Source organism: Mauremys reevesii, linkage group 1, assembly GCF_016161935.1.
Source record: "Mauremys reevesii isolate NIE-2019 linkage group 1, ASM1616193v1, whole genome shotgun sequence".
Lineage (NCBI taxonomy): Eukaryota > Metazoa > Chordata > Testudines > Geoemydidae > Mauremys > Mauremys reevesii.
In genome coordinates this window covers 327257761-327282911 of record NC_052623.1, presented here as the reverse complement: position 1 = coordinate 327282911, position 25151 = coordinate 327257761, and the positions used below count along the sequence as shown (strand labels likewise).

The 25151-nt window shown below is 38.8% G+C and overlaps 1 protein-coding gene across 5 annotated transcripts in view; it reads left to right on the top strand.

Annotated features, from left to right (window-relative positions):
* The window catches only part of TAFA5 (TAFA chemokine like family member 5), a 594392-nt gene that overhangs the window by 445156 nt on the left and 124085 nt on the right, over positions 1–25151 (top strand). The gene's annotated exons all lie outside the window — the stretch shown is intronic.

Below are 25151 nucleotides of genomic sequence, written 5' to 3'. Positions count from 1 at the left end.
ATTAATAACAGATTTTTCTGAGCCTGATTTAATGTTAATCTAGACAATCATTCCGTCTCACATCTTCTCATATATCAGTAAAAGTGCAAAATAGATATATATGTCTAAAAATTGTAATATGCATTCATATTTCCAAATACTGCAGACAAGGGACACCTCAGTGTACAACAAATTGTTTCAATTACCTGATCAACCCATTTTAGAGAAGCTTGTGTTTCTGCATATTATATGGTGTAGAAATGAGAATACTAATCTCTTACAGGAAGCTTACAAAGGTTGATGAACATTTTAATCATTTAGATTATCATTTTTAAAAGTGATACAGTTTTACATAAAATTGAAGTTTAAAAGTCAGATTTCACATGCACTTGAAAAATATACACAGTATGGTTCATTTTTCTAAGCTTCAAAAAACATTTGTGTTGAGACTATAGTAAGTACAGTTAGTGATGCAACGTTACTCTAGGTAGTGATTTTATCTGGCTAATGGTTCAACAGTGGACCTATGAAAAGGAATTCTATGTAATACATTTATTAAATAGTTTCCTGGTAGGACATCCTAATTAATCGGACATTTTTAAAATTTGGGTTGAGATAAGTGACACCGACGGTATATAAAGATCTCCAGATAGCCCTATCAATTTAGGACTTCGCAGGCAAATTGGTATGATCTTAAAAATAGTATTTTCTTCTTCTGTCAAGACACAGACTTTTTTGGAGAAGCTGGTAGACTGAATGTGCATTTAGTGACTGGATGTCAGAAATAGATGCACTGCCTCTTGGTTTTTGGAATCCAAGCTGTTGTTTTAGCTCTTATGACAGATTGTCCAGCTCTTCTTTCCTCTTGAGGTCACAAAAGAGTGAATTTTATCCCCCTTATTCATAAGCATTAAAAACCTGGGAAAGAGTCCCAATACTGATTGCAAATTTGTAACCACATTGGTCAAGGTTGTGAGTCATCACAAGATATAATGAGAAAATGTGTATTTATTATAAAATGAAATACTTTTAGGAAGGAGACTCCAGATCAGGATGTGCACCTCCTCCCCCTCGCCCCCAGTATGAAAACACACAAACACTCTCCTCTCCCTTAACCACAGTGACCAGGCCTTATTGTGGTGGTCTATTCTGAAATGGTGATATAGTGTCAAGCATCTCAGTACAACACCACTACTTATTGGTTTTCCTCCCTCTGAAGCCTGTACAGTGGTAGCCATGTTTCACAATGTCCCCATTGTCTTCTTGTTTGATCTCTTTTAAAGTTTCATTGCTTTGGGGAGGAGGAGCACAAAAAAACAATAAAAGCCCAATCAGATAAAGAAAGGAAGACAGACAGGGGACAATGTCTGATCTGGAGCACAATAAAGCTAATAGATGTTATTCCACTGACGTCAGTAGGCTTTGGTTCAAGCTTTGGATGTATTAGGAGACATAGAAGAAGAAAATACCCCAACATACATAAGTATGTGGCAGTTCTGAGTATTCAGTGCTCACTATTATTCACACAAACTGGCAGGGTTTCAGATATGAAAACATAATATTCTATCATCTCTAGTGTGTGTGTGATGTGAGTAAATACATGGTTTGGAATATCAACTCACCCAATTGCCAGTGATAATTGCCATGTGTTTCCTAGTGGTTGAGAGAATTTATGCACAATTTATGGTTTGATTTAAAAAAATCTTCAAGGCCTTATCATTACTAAAATAGTCTACAAAAATATGAATCAAATGTAACCAGATGCAGTGTTCTTTTCTGTTGTATTTGGGCCGTGCTCATCATTGTGGTATCTGAGTATCCGCTATCTTTCTCAGTCAGACTGACAGTTCCAGTGTCTGTGGTACTGCTTACAGTATTGCCAAACAGCAGTGGAGGGGAATTAAGAAGCCTGATTGGTCTCACTGCTGCTGTTCAGAAAATAATCAAGAATTATGTCAATTTAGCTGATTGACTTGGCAAAGCTGTGAGTCACTGGAAGGGAGTAGGACCCAAAAAATGGATGCTGAGAAAAAGCAGGGTAGCAGAAACTTCCTCATACAGATAATGGGTAGATTCATGGAGACCTAGCTGCTTTGCAGCTTTTAGGTGACTCTATCTCTGAAGGAAATGAAGAAAAGACAGAAAACTCCTTCTCCTTTCCAGCAGATAATGGGAAAAATTCAGTTCCTGCATATGTGTATGTATAGACAGAAGGGTCAGGAAATTAAAACATTGTTTCCCATAACAATTGTAAACTTTCACTGTCTTGAATTTTATGTATGTAAATCTGGGTTCTCCTGCTGCTTCAATGGATGTGTGTTCAGCTAGTGTTAACATGCATTTTGGGTTTCTTTGTTTGTTTATATGGCTTCTCACATGGGAAGCAAGTCTGATCCTCGATTTTATGCATGAAGTTACATGTCTTGCAAGTGTAGTTGTTGCTGCAAGGAGGATTTGAGCATCAGCCTTACAACATGATGTATTAGCAGGAGTGTTGTAAGCAAGATATGAAAAGTAATTCTTCCACTCTACTTTGCGCTATTAGGCCTCAGGTGGAGTATTGTGTCCAGGCCTAGGCACCATATTTCAGGAAAGATGTGGACAAATTGAAGAAAATCCAGAGAAGAACAACAAAAATGATTAAAGATCTAGGACACATAACTGATGAGGGAAGATTGAAAAAATTGGGTTTGTTTAGTCTGAAGAAGAGAAGACCAAGTAGGGACACAATAAGAGTTTTCAAATACATAAAAGATGGTTCCAAGGCAAAGGGAGAAAAATTGTTCTAGTTAGCCTCTGAGGATAACACAAGAAGCCATGGACTTAAATTGCAGCAAGGGTGGTTTATGTTGGACATTAGGAAAAACTTCCTAACTGTCAAGGGAGTTAAGCCCTGGAATAAATAGGCTAGGGAGGTTGTGGAATCTCCATCATTGGAGATTTTTAAGAGCAGGTTAGACAAACACCTTTGTCCTGCCATCAGTGCAGAGAACTGGGCTAAATGACGTCTCAATGTCCCTTCCAGTCCTACAATTTTATGATTCTCCTGCAGAGATGCCACTCCTCAAAAGCTGACACAGCCTCATGGCACAGACCTCTCCATCAGGGTCTGTCCAGTGCAACGAGTTTCCAGGTTTTAATGACTATCTTGGATGTTTTGTGGCTACCTTTCAAGGTGTCTTTATATGTGAGGATGGGTTGACCCTTAGAGTAGGTTGCCATGTTCAACTGATTTGGGTATATGGGAAACCTCCATGCAGCTCACATGTCTGACTCAGCAAAGTTGAGCCCTCATGAGCATGCTCTTAATGCCTGGGATTTGGAACTTCTCAAGGACTTCAGTGTTGTAAATAAAAAGCTTAGGCAAAAAGTTGTTGTTGTTTTTTCAAGTGTCATTGCCTACACAGTGAAGTAAAGAAAGGAATGCTTCTTGGTCTATGTATTCCATTATTCCAGGGAAAACATACTAAAACAAATGGATTAGATGTAATTTTTTTAACAGTGACATAGCTATGCCAGCAGAATTGGATTTACATCTTTCACGCTCCTACAGCACCCCCCACCCCATAGCTGAGCTTTGTGTTTTCTGTAAAAAATGAAACAAAAAGAAATATAAATGATAATTTAAATATTTATTCAATACAATAACAAAAAATACATGTAATTAAAACAATGACATAGGTAGCCTATGCTAACCACTTTTAAGCAGATATGTATTAAATTTTTAACTTTTTAACCCACATTTAATGTTTAGGCACCCCTAGAATGCCAGCGCCCCTAGGCACATGCCTCCTGTTCCTAATTGGAAATCTGGCCCTGTATGCCAGTATAGTCTCTGTAGTATAGACATACCCTAAGTGTTGCAGGAGCCTGAAAGACCCACCTTAAGTGACTTTGACACTTAAGAAATTACAGTGCATTATATGCCTAAAACTACATTAAAGAATGCTAAGGTTGCAAAGTCAAGCAGTCAGACTTTAGGAAATCCCAGAATCCCTGTGCAATCTCAGTTTGGTCCCATTGTGTGTATGCATTAAGATACAGTCTTTGACATAATCACATACCCTTTGTTTCCACAGGACCCCTGCCTTATTCATTGTATGGGTTGGACCTACTCTGGTCATGAATCAGGATTGTGTATTGAAAGAAGTTGTTGTCTAAAATCCTGGCCTCATTAGTTGCTGAATTTGGAAGTCGGGGGTACCATTCCAGGTGTTTTTTTTTAATATAGAGATATACCTATCTCATAGAACTGGAAGGGACCTTGAAAGGTCATCAAGTCCAGCCCCCTGCCTTCACTAGCAGGACCAACTGCTGATTTTGCCCTAGATCCCTAAGTGGCCCCATCAAGAATTGAACTCACAACCCTGGGTTTAGCAGGCCAATACTCAAACCACTGAGCTATCCCTCCTCAAAAACATGGAGGGGAGTGTATTGTAGTGGTCATGGACCTTCTGACCCCTTTGGACCCTGTCCCCCTATCCTGTTCTGTGCCACTTCTGTCTCTTGTGGCCTGCTATAGCCAGTAGCTGCAATGGCAGGAAAAATCCTGCTCAACCCCTGCAGCCTCATGATGGAACATGCTCAGTTTGTTTGTGAGCGGTACATGTGCAGTCCACTTGGCATGTAGGAATTGTGAGGACTCTTAGGAGAATTTAGCTGCCAAACAAATTTCTGCTGGGCATGAAATAATATCTTTTGTTGGACCAACTTCTGTTGGTGAGAGAGACAAGTTTTAGAGTCACACAGAGCTCATCTTCAGGTCTGGCAAAGGTACTCCCAGCATCACAGCTAAATGTAAGGTGGCACAGATTGTTTAGCATAAGTAGTGAGGATATATTGTAAGGTAGGGTGGCCCGTTAACACCTGTGCATCCTAGGACAAAAAGAGGACGTTAGTGGGTAACAGATTGTTGTAATAAGCCATAAATCCAGAGTCTCTGTTCAGTCCATGATTTTTAGTGTCTAGTAGAGTTATGAATTTAAGCTCCCCAGCTCGTCTTTTGAAAGTATTGTTCAGGTTTCCTTTGAGGATCAGGACTGATAGGTCAGATATAGTGTGACTGCTTTGTGAAAGTGTTCACTCACAGGTGATATGTGTTTTTTATTTTAATCGTTTTCCTCTGTGAGCTCATTTGAGAAAGTAGTGATTGTCTCATTTCACCCACATAGTTGTTATTGTGGCACTTAGTTCACTGGAGGTGGTACACCACATGTTGAGATAGGCATGTGTAGGACTCATGAATCTTGAAAGGTGCTTTCTGAAATAACTCTTCAGGCCTTTGAATAATGTCCCAACCCCTCCAAACTTATCATCAGAAGCAAACTCCCCACAGACCAGGACACACCAACTCAGAGGCACCAGACCCCGCCAGAACAACAAATCAAAAACCTGCAGATGTATCTCCACTGCTAAAATGATCAACACTCCTCAGAAAGCACCTTTCAAGATTAATGGGTCCTACCCATGCTTATCTCAACATGTGGTGTACCTCCTCTAGTGAACTAAATGCCACATACTGGATCTATGAAGGTAGGTGTAGTGATCCATGGATTTCTTGCATATGGTTGTTCGTAGGGCCACAGCTACACTGCATACATCTCCTGAGCATGGACAGTCTCAGATTTTTCCAAACTTGTAACTTGGCCACGTTTGGGCATTTTCCCTATACCAAATTTCAAGTTCCTGCTCCAAAACACAAAGGTATAAAAGGTGATGGGTGCTTCCTCTGAGACAGGTGTCGGGTCTGGGACTGAATGGGTCCTCCAGGAAAAACCCCAAGAAGAGGCGTGCTTGTGGGGGAAAGCTTAGGTTGATGTTTGTTTTCTAAATATTTTTCCAATTTAACTATAAAGGTAAATCTCAGGAATGGGGTAAATTTGAAGACTATCCAATGTTTCTATCGTCTGTCCAGAGTAAGTAGAAATTAGGGCTGTGAGAATGGGAATTTGCATGGCACTGTTGTAGCCGGCATCACAAGATCATTATGTGCCAGATGCGCCAAAGATTCACATGTCCCTTCATCTTCAACCACCATTCCAGAGGACGTGTGTCCATGCTGATGACAGGTTCCGCTTGATAACTATCCAAAGCAGTGAAGACCAACACATGTTCACTTTTGTTATCTGAGTCAGATGCCACCAGCGGAAGATTTTCTTTTTTAGTGGTTCAGGTTCTGTAGTTTCTGCATCAGAGTGTTGCTCTTTTAAGGCTTCTGAAAGCATGCTCCAAACCTCATCCCTCTCAGATTTTGGAAGGCACTTCAGGTTCTTAAACCTTGAGTTGAGTGCTGTAGCTATCTTTAAAAATCTGACATTGGTCCCTTCTTTGTGTTTTGTCAAATCTGCTGTGAAAGTGTTCTTAAAATGAACAACATGTGCTGGGTCATCATCCACATGTGCTATAATAGGATATACAAGGCAGAATGCGGGTAAAACAGAGCGGGAGACATACTATACTCCCACAAGGAGTTCAGTCAAAATGCAATTTAATGCATTATTTTTTAACAAGTGTCATCAGCATGAAAGCATATCCTCTGGAATGGTGGCCAAAGCATGAAGGGACATACAAATGTTTAGCATATCTGGCACATAAATACCTTGCAATACCAGCTACAAAAGTCCTACGCGAACACGTGTTCTCAATTTCAGGTGATGTAAATAGGAAGCCGGCAGCATTATCTCCCATAAATGTAAATAAACTTGTTTGTCTGAGTGACTGGCTGAACAAGAAGTAGGACTGAGAGGACTTGTAGGCTCTAAAGTTTTACATTGTTTTGTTTTTTAGTGAAGTTATTTTTTGTACATAATTCTACATTTGTAAATTCAACTTTCAAGATAGAGATTGCATTACAGTACTTGTATGAGGTGAGTTGAAAAATACAAATGCAAATTGTGTTGTAATTGAAATCAATATATTTGAAAATGTAGAAGAACATCAAAAATATTTAATAAATTTCAATTGGTATTCTATTGTTTAACAGTGCGATTCAAATTGTGATTAACTGCGATTAATCAAAACCTCCAGTAGAAATACCATCTGCTTATACAGGAATTTTTTTCACGATTTGTAGAACTCCTCTTCTCCCTTATATTTTCCGCACTTCTTTAATCATATAAAGGGCCTGATAAATACAGTGGGGATGGAAAGTCTAAATTATCAATGGGTCTAATGCTGTTCCTACCACAGGCCACTCTTGCAGCCACTTCTTTACCTTCTATCTTATCTTTTCTTGATCTGTTAATAGTGTCTTCTATATTTATAGGTAGGTGTAGGTTGATACTGGAGTTGTTGAGTAGTATCACTGGATTTTGTACAGGTAATATTGATATTTCCCCTCCTTCTTTACCAAATTCAGGAGTATGTAGTCTTAATGTTTACACAAGGCTTTGACATTCTTCTGTTATTATTATTATTATTATTAGCTGTTTTTTACCGACATAGGTATGCTTATAAAAACCCTAGTGTAGACTCTTTTTACATTATAAGCATTTTTGTATTGCTATAATTGCACCCACACTGGAGGATTTTGTTTGTGTAACTATGTGAGCAAAACCCACCTAGTGTATACAAGGTTTATGTCAATGGGACAACTTGTGTAAAGCCAAGCAAATTCTTACAGGATGGGAGCTTAAGTGGTGATTATTGTTGTTGCTTTTCTGGATACTTAGACAGCAGTAATTAAGTAATCAGTGTTTATCTGATATTACAGACAGATACCGTATGTTCCCTACCAGTAATATTAAAGAGATGTGGAACGTGTTCAAAGGAAAATCACTAGTTTTTCTTTTTCTCCCCGGGTCTTTTTAATCATATATATTTTTAAATGTTATACACACAGAAGATTTAGTTGGGGATTGGTCCTGCTTTGAGTACAGGGTTGGACTAGATGACCTCCTGAGGTCCCGTCCAACCCTGATATTCTATGATTCTATGAAGACATTGAAGATATTGAACAGAACCAGACCCAGAAGTGATCCAGGTGGGACCTGACTTGATATGCAGTTCCAGCCTGACTGTGAACCATTGGTAATTACTCTCTAGAAACAGTTTTCCAACCAGTTATGCATCCACCTTATAGTAGCTCCATCTAGGTTGTATTGCCCTAGTTTGTTTATGAGAAGGTCATGTGAGACCATATCAAAAGCCTTACTAAAGTCAAGATATACCACATCTACCACTTCCCCCAATCCACAAGGCTTGTTAACCTGTCAGAGAAAGCTATTAGGTTGGTTTGATAACGATTTGTTCTTGACAAATCTATGCTGTTACTTAGCACCTTATTATCTTCTAGGTGTTTGCAAATTGATTGCTTAATTATTTGTTCCATTATCTTTCTGGGTATTGAAGTTAAGCTGATTGGTCTGTAATTCCCCAGGTTGTCCTTATTCCCTTTTTTTATAGATGGGCACTATATTTGCCCTTTTCCTCTCCTCTGGAATCTCTTCTGTCTTCTATGACTTTTTGAAAATAATCACTAATATCTCAGATATATCTTCAGTCAGCTCCTTGAATATTCTAGGATATATTTCATCAGGCCCTGGTGACTTGAAGACATCTAATTTGTCTAAGTAATTTTTAACTTGTTCTTTCCCTATTTTATCCTCTGATCCTACTCATTTTCACTGTCATTCACTATGTTAGACGTCCAATCATTAATAACCTTTTTGGTGAAAACTGAAACAAAAAAGTCACTTAACACTTGGGCCATTTCCACATTTTCTGTTATTGTTTTTCCCCTCTCCTTGAGTAATGGGTCCACCCTGTCCTTGGTCTTCCTCTTGCTTCTAATGTATTTATAAAATGTTTTCTTGTTACCTTTTATGTCTCTAGCTAGTTTAATCTTGGTCTTTCTAATTTTGTCCCTACATACTTATGTTATTTGTTTATATTCACTCTTCATAATTTGACCTAGTTTCCACTTTTTGTAGAACTCTTTTTTTTTTTTAGTTTCAGATCATTGAAGATCTCCTGGTTAAGCCAGAGTGGTCTCTTGACATACTTCCTATCTTTCCTACGCAGTGCGATAGTTTGCTCTTGTGCCCTTAATAATGTCTTTTTGAAAAACCGCCAACTCTTTAAGTGTTTTTCCCCTTAGACTTGCTTCCCATGGGATCTTACCTACAAACTCCCTGAGTTTGCTCAAGTTTGCTTTCTTGAAATCCATTATCTTTATTGTGCTGTTTTCTCTCGTACTATTCCTTAGAATCATGAACTCTACCATTTCATGATCACTCACACTTAAGCTGCCCTTCCACTTTCAAATTATCAACCAGTTCCTCCCTATTTGTCAAAATCAAATTAAAACAGCCTCTCCCCTAGTAGTTTTCTCTACCTTCTGAAATTGTCTCCAATACATTCCAAGAACTTGTTGGATAATCCATGCCTTGCTGTATTATTTTCCCAACACATGTCTAGTTCGTTGAAGTCCCCCATCACAACTAAGTCCTGTGCTTTGGATGATTTTGTTAGTTGTTTAAAAAAAGACTCATCCACCTCTTCTTCCTTGTTAGGTTGTGTGTAGTAGACTCCTACCATGACATCACCCTTGTTTGTTTTTTTTAACCCTTTAATAGCTATTTAATGTAAAACTCATGTTTGGTCCCGATAAACTTGAATTAATTAATTATTAGGGCAGGTCAGAAATTTTCTGAAAGAACAGGTTTCCATCAGAAAATGCTGATTGAACAAAATTGAAACATTTTTTGGGAATATACTGATTTTGTTGAAATTTAATGGGAAATGATTGACTTTGTTTTGATTTATGTCAATATTATATTATTTATATTAAACATCTAAAATAATATAAAAAATGAAATGATTAAGTTGAAACGAAATTTTTCAATAAGGTCCAAAAAAAAATTTTCAGAATATTTTGTTTCATGAAAAAATTTGAGATTTCTACCTTTCATCCCCATTCAGGATGAAACAAAATTTTGGAATTTCCTGCAGGGTGTGAATTCCATATTTTGACCAGCACTATTAGCTACCTTAATTTTATTAAACTTGCTTTCTGTGTACAAGAACAACACTAAAATTGTATGCAGTGTGATTTACTGATATAGACTTATCGCAGCCTCATTTCAGATAGCCAGGTTTGCCCACATATTAATCTCAATGAGGAATATATTTGTCAGTGCTGGGAAAAGTAGTCACATCTACCATAGACTAAATGTACAGTATTCCTCCAGATGTGAATATGTAATTGGGACTCTTATAGGCAATGTGTTACCTACTTCATAACTATTAACCCTTTATTCCCAATTCTTATACATTTTACATATATTCTTATATATTTTACATACCCATCATATTCATAAGAAGTAGTAGTGGCAATTATATATGTATGCATACTCTGAGAAAGAGATGTTTGAGTATATGCCAGATCTGGATTGCAAATTAGGTCTGTGTACGTGTCTGCCTTTATTCTTTTCTTTATTTTCTTCCAGGACATATTTAAGTAGAAATGAGCCAGATGTGGAAAAGGAGCTGTGATATTCTCTACAATGTTATTAGATAAAATGATTGCAGGCTATGCTGTTAGTGGTATCTCAGCCCATTGAGGCTCAAGAAATTCAGCAAAAGGAGCAGTGATTTATGCTGTAGACTGCATGAAGGTTGTTCTAATGTGCCTGGTGGTTCTGCCCTGTGAGTCAAGAATTTTGTTCCCATTAAAAAATTCCCTAGTCTAGTAAAAATCTAGTAAAAATGATTAGATAAGAGCACTGCTGTTGGGACTCACTGGGAACAGCTGCCAGTTTTCAACCTACAGATTCCTTATTTAATATTTACTGGTATCTGGGAATTGACTGTTGGCTTTCTATTGGAAGGAGAAAAACACCCTCACTGCAACCGTGGTCTCCTGGTGTAGTAAAGTCAGGGAAGTGGTGTAAATGGTGAACCAATAAAAAAAAAACAACAGACAAATATCTTGAGGTCTGGCTTCCATTTGTTAAGTAAAAAGCCTTCCCATGCAGTCAAACCAAAACATTTGTGGTCTTTTAAATAGTAATTTAAGAGGCTCGGGTTCAGCTCTGATGTGGTATCATATACTGATGGATTACAGGGGACAAAAAGCCAGTTAAAGGGAGTCAGAGAGACAAGTCAGGAAGGACTATTGTTTAGCAAGGTGCTCGTAAGCCAAGACACATTCTTTTGCTCTAGTCCTTGTGTTTTTGCTTGAATTGACAGCTGCCAGATGAGATTCATAGGCTGTCCCAGGATATAACCACCCCTTCCTCGGAAAGGAATCCTGTCATAGTATGTGCCTCATGCTGTATAATATAATGCAGCTTGCTCATATTATCTGTGGAGTGTATTTGCTCAAAATTGCTAAGTTTTTTGTGTGCTCCTTTATTCTATAGAGCCTATAAAAAGCAGTTACAACAAAAAGTGTCTGTATTGTTCGGCTTCAGAACTGACTATTTTATTGTAGCTCTTAAGTCCTGGATTTGCCCTGATAAGCTTCTTTAAAACTGATCCTTGCAGTGGTGAGAAACAAGAAGGCCCTAACTCTCATTTACACTAAGGCCCATTTATACTACTTGGCAGTGTAAAGTTATTTTAAAGTGGGCATAAATTACACCCACTCTGAGGAATCTATATACTGCTAGAGTGGTATAGAGAGGCCTTAGTGTAAATGAGAATCAGGCCCAAAGTGTGAGAGACAATAAAACAAATGCTAAGTGGCCTGTGAATGACATTTCATGAAGCCTGATCAGGTCTTCAACAGTGGAGAGCTGCCTGAGTGGTAAATTGCAGTACAGTGAAACCTAACCTGGATGAGCAAGAACACTCTGAATAGAGCTGGTTTGAAAAATTCAGTGACATTGGAATGTTTGGCTGAGATGGACTGATTTGGCATAAGTAATCATAAACTTATGAGCTCACCCGCCCTGCTCCTCAGCCATCCTCCTGGTAAACTTCTGGGGAGCCTACGTTTCCAGGATCCATAATCCTGGACCAACCAGCCATGTGGATTATTCTCCAGGGTCTGGGCTCTGGGGCAGCCCCAAAGGCCAATGTCCCTTGTGTTCCGTTCCCTTTTGGAGAGTTGTTACTAATTAGGGGGGAAAAAAAAGAATTTCAAAATAGCAAAATCCTCTGCAAATCAGAATAACCTTTTTCTGCACAGATCTAACACACAATGCTCCTGTGAAACTAGGGGCGCACTCTTACTTGCAGCAGCTGTTACACTTTTAAAAGGAGGAGCTTGCGTACCCTTCTTGCACTAGCTGATGTGTGCAGTTGGCAATGGGGCAGCACCCCCACCAGACATGGCCATTGGCTACTTAGTGGTAATGCTGGGTACTACCCACTCTATCCCCAGTTCATTACAGTCTGGGAATATAAACATACTAACTATGGCTTCTGCTTGTGGGGTAGTGTAAAAAGCCTTCTTCGATAGAGCTGGTTGGAAATGTTACAACAAAACTATGTTTAGCTGGAAGGTGCTGATTTCACTAAAGCGAACTTCTTTGGCAGAATCTGTGACAGATTCAATGAAACTTCTGTCAAAACACAGCCAGGTTTTTGTTGGAAATCTGCTGGTGTTCCAGGGTTGAAAGCTCCACCAGGGAGCCCTGGCGCCCCAGCTGGAAAAAATCAGAAGGAAAACAAATTGCAAAATACTAAAATTTCTTGTGAACCGTTAACTGTGGAGTTTGGACAGCTCTATTGCTGAACCCTGTCTCCTATCAAACAAACATTTGTTTATAGACCCAGCTACAATGTGATACCCTGGATCAAATGAATTCTCAGAGTTTCAGCAGTCTGCTTCTTGAGCTAAGATCTCGTTCACTGGGCTACCTGTGTGTGAGCCTGGATTTGTTTCAAGACACTACAGAGATCACTTTAGAGACTGAAAAAGAGTGGAGGACTGACATTTAAGTTAAATAAAATGCCTTTGGTCACTACTAGTTGTAAACAGGCTATGTAAAGAAAGAAAGAACTGAAGTGTCTGACAACTTTGAAGCAACAATTCTAGAAATCACAGATCATATTGCACTTATTACACCATCTCAGTTTTATGTTCTGTTTGTCTAACACCTTGGGGAGAAAAATCAAGGTTATCCTGTGTATTCTTATCTGGTGGACTGTGCATGGTTTGAAGTATGGATAATGAATGTTCCACACTTACACATTATCCTTTTCTAAGAAAAAAAATCAAATGTTAACAAAGAAAAATATCTGCATATATCTGAAGTATACACAGAACAAAATAGTGTACGACAGGGAGAACCAGCTTTCTGTGCATCATGCTTCCTGTTTTTTAGACAAGAAATAATTGCAAAGTTGTGTGATCTCCTGCAGCTCATGGATTTGATGAAATTATGATTGTGTGATAACATGGGCAGGGCTTTAACATGGAATTCCACTGGTCTTGTTCTAGATGATTCATCTTTTCCAGCTGTTGGTTAAAGTAAGCCGATCTATGTGTTCATGGAAATTAAGAGACAGCGAACTCCCAGGAGAACTATTGCATTTGTAACCATCAGTGAAGTATGGCATTAGGTTGAAAGGTATAAGTCGTCAAAATTCAGGAGGATTTTAATCTTTCCATCTCTCCAGACTCTAATATAATCATATTATTTTAAACAACTGTTTTCTTTTGGTTCAAAAAGTCTGATATTTCTGATGCTTTTAAGGCATACATTGTGTTAGCTGTGTTGGATATACAGTACGTAAAAAGATTTTTAAAAGAGGATAAACCCTTTTCAGCACTGGAGTTTTAAAAATTGGAATGGTGGTAGAGTTAGTGGCAATTGGATGGGAAGGGTTGATAAAAGGATATCAGATGTGTTTTGTGTAACTGTGGTGGGAGAAGTGGAGTCTAAGCCAGAGGGGTGAGGCGGGAATAGGAAAGGCAGGCAGGTGCCACAAAGTTGAGTGTGATCTGGCAATCTGTGGGAGAGGAGCTTCCTCTGTACAGTGAAGGAGTGGCATGCTACCTAGTGGAATAGGGAGAGGGTGAAGAAGAAGGCTGTGATGAGAAGCTGCAGCATCACACACTTTGGCTGAGCTGCTTCTCCCTGGAATAAATATGTGACACACGGCAGTGCTTGTAAGGGACTGACTGGTCTTTAGTTCTTGGCCCCACATTCTGCTTCCTTTCCTGGTTGTAGATTTCACACCTGAGTAGTGCCTCTTCAGTGGAAGCATTTGTGCCTGGACGATATAGGTAATTTTGGGTTCTGATCTTACACTTCTCAAGACCCAAACAGGCACTGTTAATTATTTCTACTCTACGTCACTGTGATAAAAACTCACTGTATGTTGATAAAAGATCATAGTGCAAATTATGAGACAAAGAATGTAAGATTTAGTGGATTTTTCTTGAAGAAGACAAGATCTTTAAGAGCAGCCTGAAAAAAATGGTTTTGAGTCCCTGATAATTATGCTATTCCTTTAAAATTAATCTAAAACTTGGCAGCTCCCAGACTGTCTGAATAATTCAATTATTGCCCCTTGTGAGAAACATGAACTGTTGCTAGCCATATCATGAAGACATTTACCCCCACGCTACAAAAAGATGGGTGAATCTGTCTAAATATACTGACTGGATAAATAAAGGAAGTTGGAAAGGGGCACTGTATCATCAAAGAGAAAAAGGACTACTAAAATCTGACCCTGGTTCACTGATGGGTGTTCAGCATGTCACTTAACATCGCTGCCTTTCAGTAAAATGGTGTAAAAATATTTTTGTTCTCACAGGAGTGCTATGTATATTAACTAAAGAGACGCTGTCAGAACAATGTTTTAATGGATTGTCATAATACTGCAGTGTTTGAACTGCAAACACTTAAAGGAAGTGTTTATATTAAGAAAGAGAACTTTTCATTGAAATAAAAAAAAACAGACTACTGATTATGTTATACATTTTGGCCATAAACCAACCTAATGTGGGGTTACTTTAATGTTTGCAAGATGTGTGGAAATAGAAAAGCACGCCGTGTTGGTATTTACAGGATATTATTATAATAAAAAATGAGAGAACAAATATTCAAGAGACCTGCAGTCTACTGAAATTGTATTGCTTACTTTAGTACTGAATTAAGTGTAGCATTCCCTAATGAACCAAGTGTATTTCAAGGGAGAGTTTTCTGCTAAATTGAATTAATCAGAAAAGCTGGCTTTTCACAAAGGAGCAGTAGACATCTATTTCCCCCATTTAAGGAAGCAGGGACTACTTCAGCTGATAAAAGCATTGAAATGCGATACATGGTTTGTTTGTTTGTTTTTCCTCATTGGCAATATAACTTTTAATCTATTAGGCTTATAATAACAATTTTGAAAGAAACATTCTAAATTCCACCAAACTCCAAAGCCCAGTACATATATGGGTTTCTATTGAAAGGAATGGATGTGGCATGTACATTTAGGATTAATTAGAATTTGGATGAAAAGCTTTAAATCAGTTCAGCAAGAGAGCTTTTTTTTTAATATTTGGTGGGAGTAGGCAATGGGCACCCCATTTTAAAGTTTTATCATCAGTGTTATTACTTGCATTGCTGTCCTCATTGGGTTGTAGAAGTAATTAATTGAAATCATATTATGGTTTCAGCAATTTTTTGGTGTGTGAGCATCCAGAGAAAGATCAGATGTTTTCACTCACCGGTCAGGTGTACACTGCAAATGTATCCACTAGAGACCCAGTTGTTTCAGAAGGGCTGGGAAACTGACTATTTGTGTTTGCAAACCATTAAGTAAATTAACAGTGCTTTATAGATTCATTTTAACCATAACAATGGCAACATTCTAAGTAAACAAAAAAGCAAATTCCCACTACAATGTACAGACAATTATGTCTACTCCATTCCCCCTGGGATCTGTGTTGCAATTTAGATCAGGGAAGCTACAAAAGAAAAACATGAATAGCCTCAATTTCATAAAACGAGGCACCAAAATCTCTATTTATTATTTGGATTTCTGCAGTGGTAATAAAAAGAAGCACCTGTTAAAGACTCCAGACAAGAACAATAAAACTAAAATTTCAGCTTAACCCCTGACAGACAGCAGAGTTCAACACCCTACAAACCGGGCCGGTGCAAGGATGTTTCATGCCCTAGGCGAAATTTCCACCTTGCGCCCTCCCCCGTCCTGAGCCGCCCCCCACCCCCGCGTGGCAGCTCCCTCTCTCTGCCCTGAGGTGCCCCCCCTGCGGCAGGTCCCCACCCCCCCTGCCCTGAGGGACCCCCAGCTCACCCCTTCTCTGCCTCCACCCCGAGCGTGTCATCACTGCTTCACTTCTCCCACCTATCAGGCTTGCGGCGCATGCTCGGGGAGGAGGCGGAGCAGGGGTGAGCTGGGGCAGGGAGTTTCCCTGAGTGCTGGCCTCCCCCTTACTTGCTGCAGGTGGTCCTCCCTGCACCTCCCTGCCCCAGCTCCCTCTGCCTAAATGCCGGTGGCAATCGGGGTGGCCGAAGATCCGGCTGCCACGGTCGCTGCCGAAGAAAATGCCACCCCCCAAATTCTAGCGCCCTAGGCGACCACCTTGGTCACCTAATAGGTTGCACTGGCCCTGCCTACAAAACACAGTGTTCCCCTTCCTCATGAAGATCAAACCTGCCTTCCAGAGCAGTCTGCACAAATAAATACATCTTGCATCATAGCATAAAGGTCAACAGACTTCAGCTATTTCAAACCAGGAATGGGGGAGCCTGTTCTAGAGCTGAGGGCTTCCACAGAAAACCCTGTACTGCCATAACATAAAATGTTCTAGGCCAGCACCAGATCCATGGGTGATGTAAACTGACTAGTGTCATTGCTTTGATTTCAGTGGAGTTATGCCTGTTTATACCAGCTCAGGACATGGCTCTTAATCCTTATATTTGTAATGTATCTCTTATATGGAGAGGAATCCCCTCAAGCGCCTCTCTTGATCAGAACTGTGACAGTGAAGTATGAGGAGAGAGGTGGAAGGTCCCAGGCCATTTAGAGCTTTATAGATAAAAAATGGCCCTTAAATTAAAACCAGAAGCCATTGCAGATCCAGGGACACAGGGGTCATAAGTTGTCACCACACAGCATCAGGTTTAATTTTCAGATTGTCCAAAGGTTGAGCGCACTGAAGTAATTCAATCCTGAGGTGACAAAGGCTACATTTTCACAGCAAAGAGGGGTGTTTTTACATCTAGGTAGCTAACTCAAGCTATGTAAAATCCAACTGGAGCAAAGGCGTAGGTAGTTTTTAACTGCAAAGGTAGCTAGCCAAGGCCACCACTATACTCTGCACCAGAGGTTTGCCTCCACTAGCTACAATGTCTCCACTAGGATTTTATATTGAGATAGCCATGAAGCTGTAGCCTAAGTCATAGATCACAGAAGCAAGGTCTGCATCTGGAAGAAATAGATTCACTCACCTAGTGAGGTGCACATAGTAAGATGTGTTCCTGAGCACGGCTTTTCTGTATGATCATCTAATAATAACTGGGCATCCAACACCACCTCCAGGTTGCAAATGGTGGGCAAACACTGTCAGTCAAAGGGGGAGGGATCCTGGCTATAGCTTTCATTTTCTTCCTCACATTTACTAGTATCTCCTGAGCCTTACCCAGATTGAGCATCCGTCAGCTCACTCTTGTCCATGTCCTTGTCTCATTCAGACAGTGAGGCAACAAATCTGTGGTACCATTGGATAATCCTGACCATCCAGTAATGCTATTTAGAACTCTCTTTTAAAAAAACCTTTCAACTATAATAAAACTGTTTTAGTAGTAATGAGAAAGTGAATTCATTTCTCTATATTTACTTGTTTTTATATACGATGGCACCCCTCCCTAGTAGGGACTTTACTCTTTATTGCATTATTTTCAACACTTGATCTTTTGTTCCCTTGTTAATATAATCCTCTGTTTCCCAATCTGCTATGAGCCTGCTATACTAAAGATTATCAATCTTTTTAAGCAACCTCCCCCCTAGAGCTTTGTTCTGTTGATGTCAAGTAATGAGATAAATTATTACTTCACTAGTTTGAAAAAGTACTTTGTTGATTAATTTGAAAGTAAAATGATATTGAACAATAATCAAGTAAAATCCTTCTAATAATCTCAGAGTTTTACAAAGGTTTATCTCAGAGACTGAGATAGAAGATTTGCATGCACTGATCTGCTTGATTCCATATAAAAGAAAAAAAAATTGTTTACAGAACTTTCTTCTTCAAAGGCACATATTAACTGGGATATGAGACTTTTTTGTCTTTCATTTTTGCTCTATGTGTTGATTAGTACGATAAAATTTGCACATACAGAAACAAAGAATGACAGATAAATATTTTGCTTTGTGGTCATATAAAAATTATATCTGGGCACTTATCACTGTTCTTGGTCAAGTTGTCTTCACTCTGTGTTTACAAGTCTAATTTGTGAAGATTTAATATAAATTATAACAGCCATGTCAATAGCAATATGCATTTTCAGAGTATTTGTTGATTTTTTTAGCAAATATTTCTACTTCATAACATTTATTTTCTTTCAACAAATATTTCTGTTCTGTGTTTGGGAAAAATACGGATGATATATTCATATCAGATAATGAAACACTTTCTATTCCAGCAGTAACTAAGAAGGATGATAAACAATAAGTACTAAAGTTGGACATTTTTAAATCTGCAGGTCTGCACCCCAGGTTGCAGCCATGTATTTAAAAAGAGTTGGCTGAGGAGCATTCTGGACTATTAATGATGATTTTTAATAAGTCTTAGGACATGGTGAAAGCTCCAGAGGACTGGAAGAAAGCTCATATTATGCCAATATTTTAAAAGGGTAAATGGGATGACCCAGGTAATAATCAGGCTGACAGCTGTATATCGATCCTGGTCAAAATAATAGAATGGCTAATACAAGACCTAAATAATAAAGAATTAAAGGAGAGTAATATAATTAATGCCGGTTGACATGGGTTTATAGAAAATAGATCATATTAAACTAACTTGATATGAAATTAAAGTTTGGTTGATAAAGGAAATAGTGTTAATACAATATACTTGGACTTCTGGAAGGCATTTGACTTGGTATCATCCGATATTTTGACTGAGAAATTATAACAATAGAAAATCAGTATGTCACATATTAAAAGGATTAAAAACTGGTTAACTGATAGATCTCAAAGTATAACTGTAAATTGGGAATAATCACTGTGTTTCTAGTGGGGTCCCTGTGATAATATAGTCTCCGGTTTTGGTATCCACAATTCAAGAAGGAGGTTGATAAATGAAAAAGTTCATGAGAATGATTAAAGGATTGGAAAACATGTCTTTAGGTGACCAATTCAAATAACTCCACATATTTAGCTTATCAAAGAGATGATTCTGGGGTGACTTGATCACAATCTAGAAGTATCAGCATGGAGAACAGAAATTTGATAACCTAGAGTCCTTCAATTTAGGAGACAAAATATAATAAGATCAAATGTCTTGAATTTGAAGCTGGACATATTCAGATTAGAAATAAGATGCACATTTTTAACAGTGAAGGTAATTAACCACTGAACATCTTACAAAGGATTGTCATGGATTCTCCATAACTGAACAAAAGCACATAAGAATGGCCAATGGACCAACTAGCACAGTATCCTGTCTTCCAACAGTGGCCAATGCCAGGTGCACTAGAGGGAATGAACAGAATAGGTAATCATCAAGTGATCCATCCTCTATTGCCCATTCCCAGCTTCTGGCAAAAAACTGGAAACATTTATATCCAGATTGGTTCTTTTTTTTCTAAAAGATGTGCTCTAAGTCAGCAACAGTTATTGGACTTGAAGCAGGGAAATCTTATTGCCTGTGTTATGCAGGACATCACACTAGATGATCAATTTATCACGTCCCTTTTGGCCTGAAAATCTGAGTGCCTCCTCTGCTCTTTGTGCTGTAGTATATTGTGCACGTGCTGTCCTTTGATTTTCCATTAGCTTCATTTCTTTTGTTTTTGTATAGTAGAGACCTATTGAGTGCACAAATTTAATAACCAAGTTTTTATTTACATAGTTTTGAGGGCAATTTACTTCTGTTTGTACTGGTTGGATTTGTATTGACTGTGGCAGTTAAAATGTGATTTTCAGGTGTTGCATTTTCCCTCAAATCACGCACACATATTTTGACTATGTTGTCATTTCTGAGAATTATTTGCAATTTTGTTAATTTTAAGGGGGCATGTTTGTGTGTTTATAAACATATAAAATCTTACTGAATGAAAAAAAAATCACAGAGTTATTAAACATAAAATGTTCTAGGCCAGCACCAGATCCATGGGTGATGTAAACTGACTGGTGTCATTCCTTTGATTTCAGTGGAGTTATGCCTGTTTACACCAGCTCAGGACATGGTTCTTAATCCTTATATTTGTAATGTTATATGTTAAAGTTGCATCTTGCTTTTCTGATGTCTTGTTAGAAGAAATCAGAGGGAGAGTACCAAAGCTGAGACCTTAAAAAGTGTTTTGGAAAGTCAAGAACTATACTTTTATGATCACTACCATGGGCTAGCCCTAAAATTATGTTTGGGTTACACATTTGATTTTAAGTAAGATCAAGTAAGAACATGAACAGATTGTTGCTATTTTTTGTTAATTTTTACATGGTGTGACATTCAGGTACTTCACCTTAAATTGTGCTATAGTTCCTCTTTCAAGGCCTTCCCTCCACTTTAGCCCTGAACCACTACTTTTAACAGCAATTTTTGTAATCTAGACTTCCTAATTCTATTTGATCTAGGCCCAGATCTTAGTCATGCAGCTACAGTGCTATCTCCTTGGACTGAAGCTCCACACCCACAACTGGTCAATTTATTCTGTAATTTAAGAGTGCTCCTGGATTATTCACTGAATCTAAATTCTCACATAGCAGCATCCACAAGTAAGGCTTTCTACTATCTCCACTTGGCTAGGACACTCCATCCTATCCTGAAAAACAATGACCTGGCCTCAGTTATCCACACCTTTATTGCTTCTCAGCTGGACTATAACATGAACACCTCAGCGCTTAGGAAGCTCCAACTGGTACAGAGTGCTGCAGCATGTCTCCTTACCTCAGCAACATGGGCTGTCACGATCTCATCACACCTGTCCTCTGCTCTCTACACTGGTGTCCTGTAGAATATCAAATCAAGCTCAGGGTCTCAGTCCTTATCTTCAGGGCACTCAATGGCCTGGGCTCAGTTTAGCTAAAAGATTACCTAAAGCTCCAGGAGGAAGATTGGTCAGCAGCTTTGCTCCTCTATCTCAGTGTAACTTTCTACCACAAGGGTAAGCTTGTCTCTGTAGGAGACAGAACTTTCTCTGGGGGCTGGCCCAAGACTGTGGAATGAACTCCCCCAGGAACTAAAGGTGATCACAAACCTCATCACTTTCTGCCCTACGTGCAAGGTGCATTTCATTGATCTGCCTTCTCTAACATAAACATTTAGCTCTGTGTGTGTATCTAATATGCTTATATGCAAAACCAAATATTCCACTGCACACACACACATTGTCCCCTAGAGAGAGGTTAGAGAACAGATACGTGAGACATGTTAGTCACGTTGCTTAGTGCCCCACAGAAAGGTGCATAGATACTATGGTGATGGCCACAGTAGAAGAATCTGAACAGAATAAAAAAGAATGTTAGGAATTCAGGATTAAAGATTATTACTGATTTTGTATTTCACGGGGGAAAAATGTGATTCATTTGTTTCTTAAGCATTCAGACTTATCAAGCGTGGCACACTTACTCAGAACTAATTCTTTTTCAAATGATAGATATTTTTACTTTTTAAAAATTAGTACAGTACCCTTCTTTCAGAGTTTGCATGTATAAAAGGAAATCTAAGAGCATTTTTATATACACTGTAACAGAGTGGCTTGCCTTTGGGCTGGAGAGCCAGGGACTGAGTGGTCCCTTATTACAAGATGAGCTCAAACTGAGGGGAATCAGGTAATTCAAATACAAAAGACAGCAGAAAGCTGCAGAGGGGAGGGGTGGGCTTGAGACTTTAAGGAATCTGTAGGTACTAACAGGAGAAAGAAGCAGGACCAGTGGGATGAGCTCCAGTCAGAAAGGGCAGGGGATGGTGGCTTCAGGTGAAGCAGACTGACAAAGACAGACCTCTGGATGTGACTGAAGAACCAGAGCTAAGTATGAACAGATGAATTATGAATTTGGGCTTTATAGTGAGGACTCGTTGAGAATTGTTTGCATTATTTTTTGGTTAGAACTCTAGGATCTGGGTGAACTTTATTCGATATTGAACCAGCCCCAGAAAAGGTTTCTGTGCACCACAACAGAGACAGACTGGGTTGTTTAACGGGCCCAGAGATGGGTGCCTACAAAGTGACCTCTGACCACAAAGGAAAGCACAATAAGTGGCCACATTACTACAGGTACCTTTAAATAAGGAACGGTAGATAGTATGCATGTTTTTCATATAATATACTGAGGGGACTAGGAAAAACTAAATACTGTATTTTTTTTCTTATAACCTTCTTTAGGTAGGGGATGTGTCTTGACATATTTAAATGAAGTGCTAGTCATATAAACATACATTTTACTTTTAATGATCTGAACAGTGTTGGTGTTGAATTATAACTAGGATAAAGGGAAATATAATTTATAATTTTCATTTATATATGTATTTCACCTCCCCACGTTCCACGTATAATTCAGTGCCAATACCTTCCACATGATTTAAAGATAAAATATATCCATTGTCCTCAAATCAGCATTACAAAGTACCAGAAGAAAAGAAGCACCTCTAATTTCAAATACACACATGTTCATTTTTTAAATTTTTAATTTATATTCATTCTGAGATTCATGCTGGGCTAATCTGTGGCTTTGCCACAAGCCCTGTGTATTGGGACCCTGGGTAGGTGTACCGTCCCAAGAGCAACACAAGGAAGGAATAACTCAGAGAGGCACAATTTCTTCTCTGCTTTCCCCCATCAGCATATAAATTGGCTGCATGGCACAATGGGACAAAATTTAGAGAAACAAATTCTTGACACTTTTAAAGTGATTGCTTCTTAGAATACCTAGTTCTAGAGCAGTGCTTCTCAAACTGGAGTCGCCACTTATGTAGGGAAAGCCCCTGGCGGGCCGGGCTGGTTTGTTTATCTGCCCCATCTGCAGATCCGGCCAATCGTGGCTCCCAATGGCCCCGGATCACTGCTCTGGGCCAATGGGGGCTGCTGGAAGTGGCATAGGCCGAGGGACATACTGGACACTGTTCTAGAGCATACAAGAAGAGATGCTATTCTTGATTTGGTCTTAAATAACGTACAGTCGCTAATTTAAGAAGTGACAGTAGCTGAGCCACTAAGTAGTAGTAACCACAATAGAATTTTGTTCAACAACATCTGAGCCTCCAGGGGAGTACCTAAAAGTGACACTTAACTTTAGAAAGCAAGATTTCAATAAAATGAGAAGACTGGCCAAAAAAGACCTAAAGCTAAAAGTAAAAGAAGTAAAACCCTTAAGAGGTGACATGGACATTACTTAAAAAATAAATGCACAACCAATAATAGAGTCTCAGAAGACATTCATGCTGCTGAACCAAGGAAAGGAGTAAATCAATATAGCTAAATGGAAAAGTTCTGGAGGCTATTCGAGTCAAACAGAAATCCTTCAAAGTTTGGAAATCTTCCCTAGTGAAGCCAACAACAAGAACATAAATTAAAGCAGGTATTAACTAAGAGGGAACTTAGAAGGGCCAAAATAGATTTTGAAGAACAAATAGATAAGGATATAAAAACTAACAAAAAGAGATTAATTATATCAGAAGCAGATAGCATATGAAAGAATCAGTTCCTCTGCGGGATCACCAAGGGTTGAGAAGCTAAATGATTTCTTTGCATCACCACCAAGGCTATTGGGGATATACCTACCCCCCAAGTATTCTTTTCTGGGAACAAAGGTGAGGTACTATCAGAGACGGAGAACTCAGTATAAGAAGTGCTAGAGGAAACTGATAATTTAAGATGCAGTAAGTCACTGAGTCCAGATGGCATAGCCAAGAGATCTGGAGGAGTTTAAGTGTGAACTGTCTGAACTGTTAACAAAAATTTGTAATTTCCCATTAAAAGCAGTCACTGTTCCAGAGGATTGGAAGATGGCAAATGTTGTACTAATATTTAAATAAGGCTCAAGGGGTGATCTGGGGAATTATTGCCCAGTAAACCTTTCATCTGTACTTGGGAAATTGGCTGAAACAATAATTAATAACAGAATAACAGAACACCTGGAAGATCATAATACTGTAGGTGTATAACAAGCATTGTTTCTGCTAGGGAAATGTATGTCTCGCTAATCTCTTAGAATTCTTTGAACCTGTCAATAAAATAATGAATACAGAATGGTTGACATGATTTATTAGGCTTCTAAAAGGCCTTTGACAAGGTCCCACACGAGAAATTACTAAACAAGCGAAGGAGGTCATAGGATGAGAGGCAAAATACTGTCATGGATCAAAACCTGGTGTGCAGACAAAGTAAAGAGTAAGATTAAGTGGTCAGCTTTCATCTTGGCAAAAGGTTAACAGTGGGTGTCTTGGGGTTCCGAATGGGTACCTAAGTCTTCTGTTGTTGAATATATTTATTAATGGTCTGGAAAGGGGATGCTTAGTGAGGGAGTAAAATTTGCAGACAATACAATTGGTTTAATTTACTCAAGACCAGAGAGGACTGTCAGGAGCTTCAGAGAGACCTAAACAAAATGAATAGGCATCATGATGTCAAATAAAATTCAATATTGATAAATGCAAAGTATTGCACGTTGAAGGGAAAAACCTTGAATTACAGGTACACCTGGCAGGGTTCTAATTTAACTGTATCAATTTAGGAAAGAGACATGGACGTCTCTGTAGAGAGCTCTATGGATAACTCTGGACAATAGGCAATTGTGTTTGAAAACGCAAGCACAATGTTAGGTTGCATACGGAATGGTATGGTGAAAAAAATGGAAAATATAATATGGCCTTTATATAAATGAACAAAGTGGCCTCATCTGGAAAACTAGCTACAGTACTTGTTGTCTCATCTCAAAAATAGGTAGATTAGGAACTGTTGTTCTCCCTTTCTCATAACACAAGAAAATGGGAAAATTCATTGAAACTAAAAGGTTAAGAAATTCGAAACTGGTAACAGATTTTCACATAATGTGAATTAAACTATGCAACTCTGCCACTGAAAGTTGTTGTTGAGGCCAAG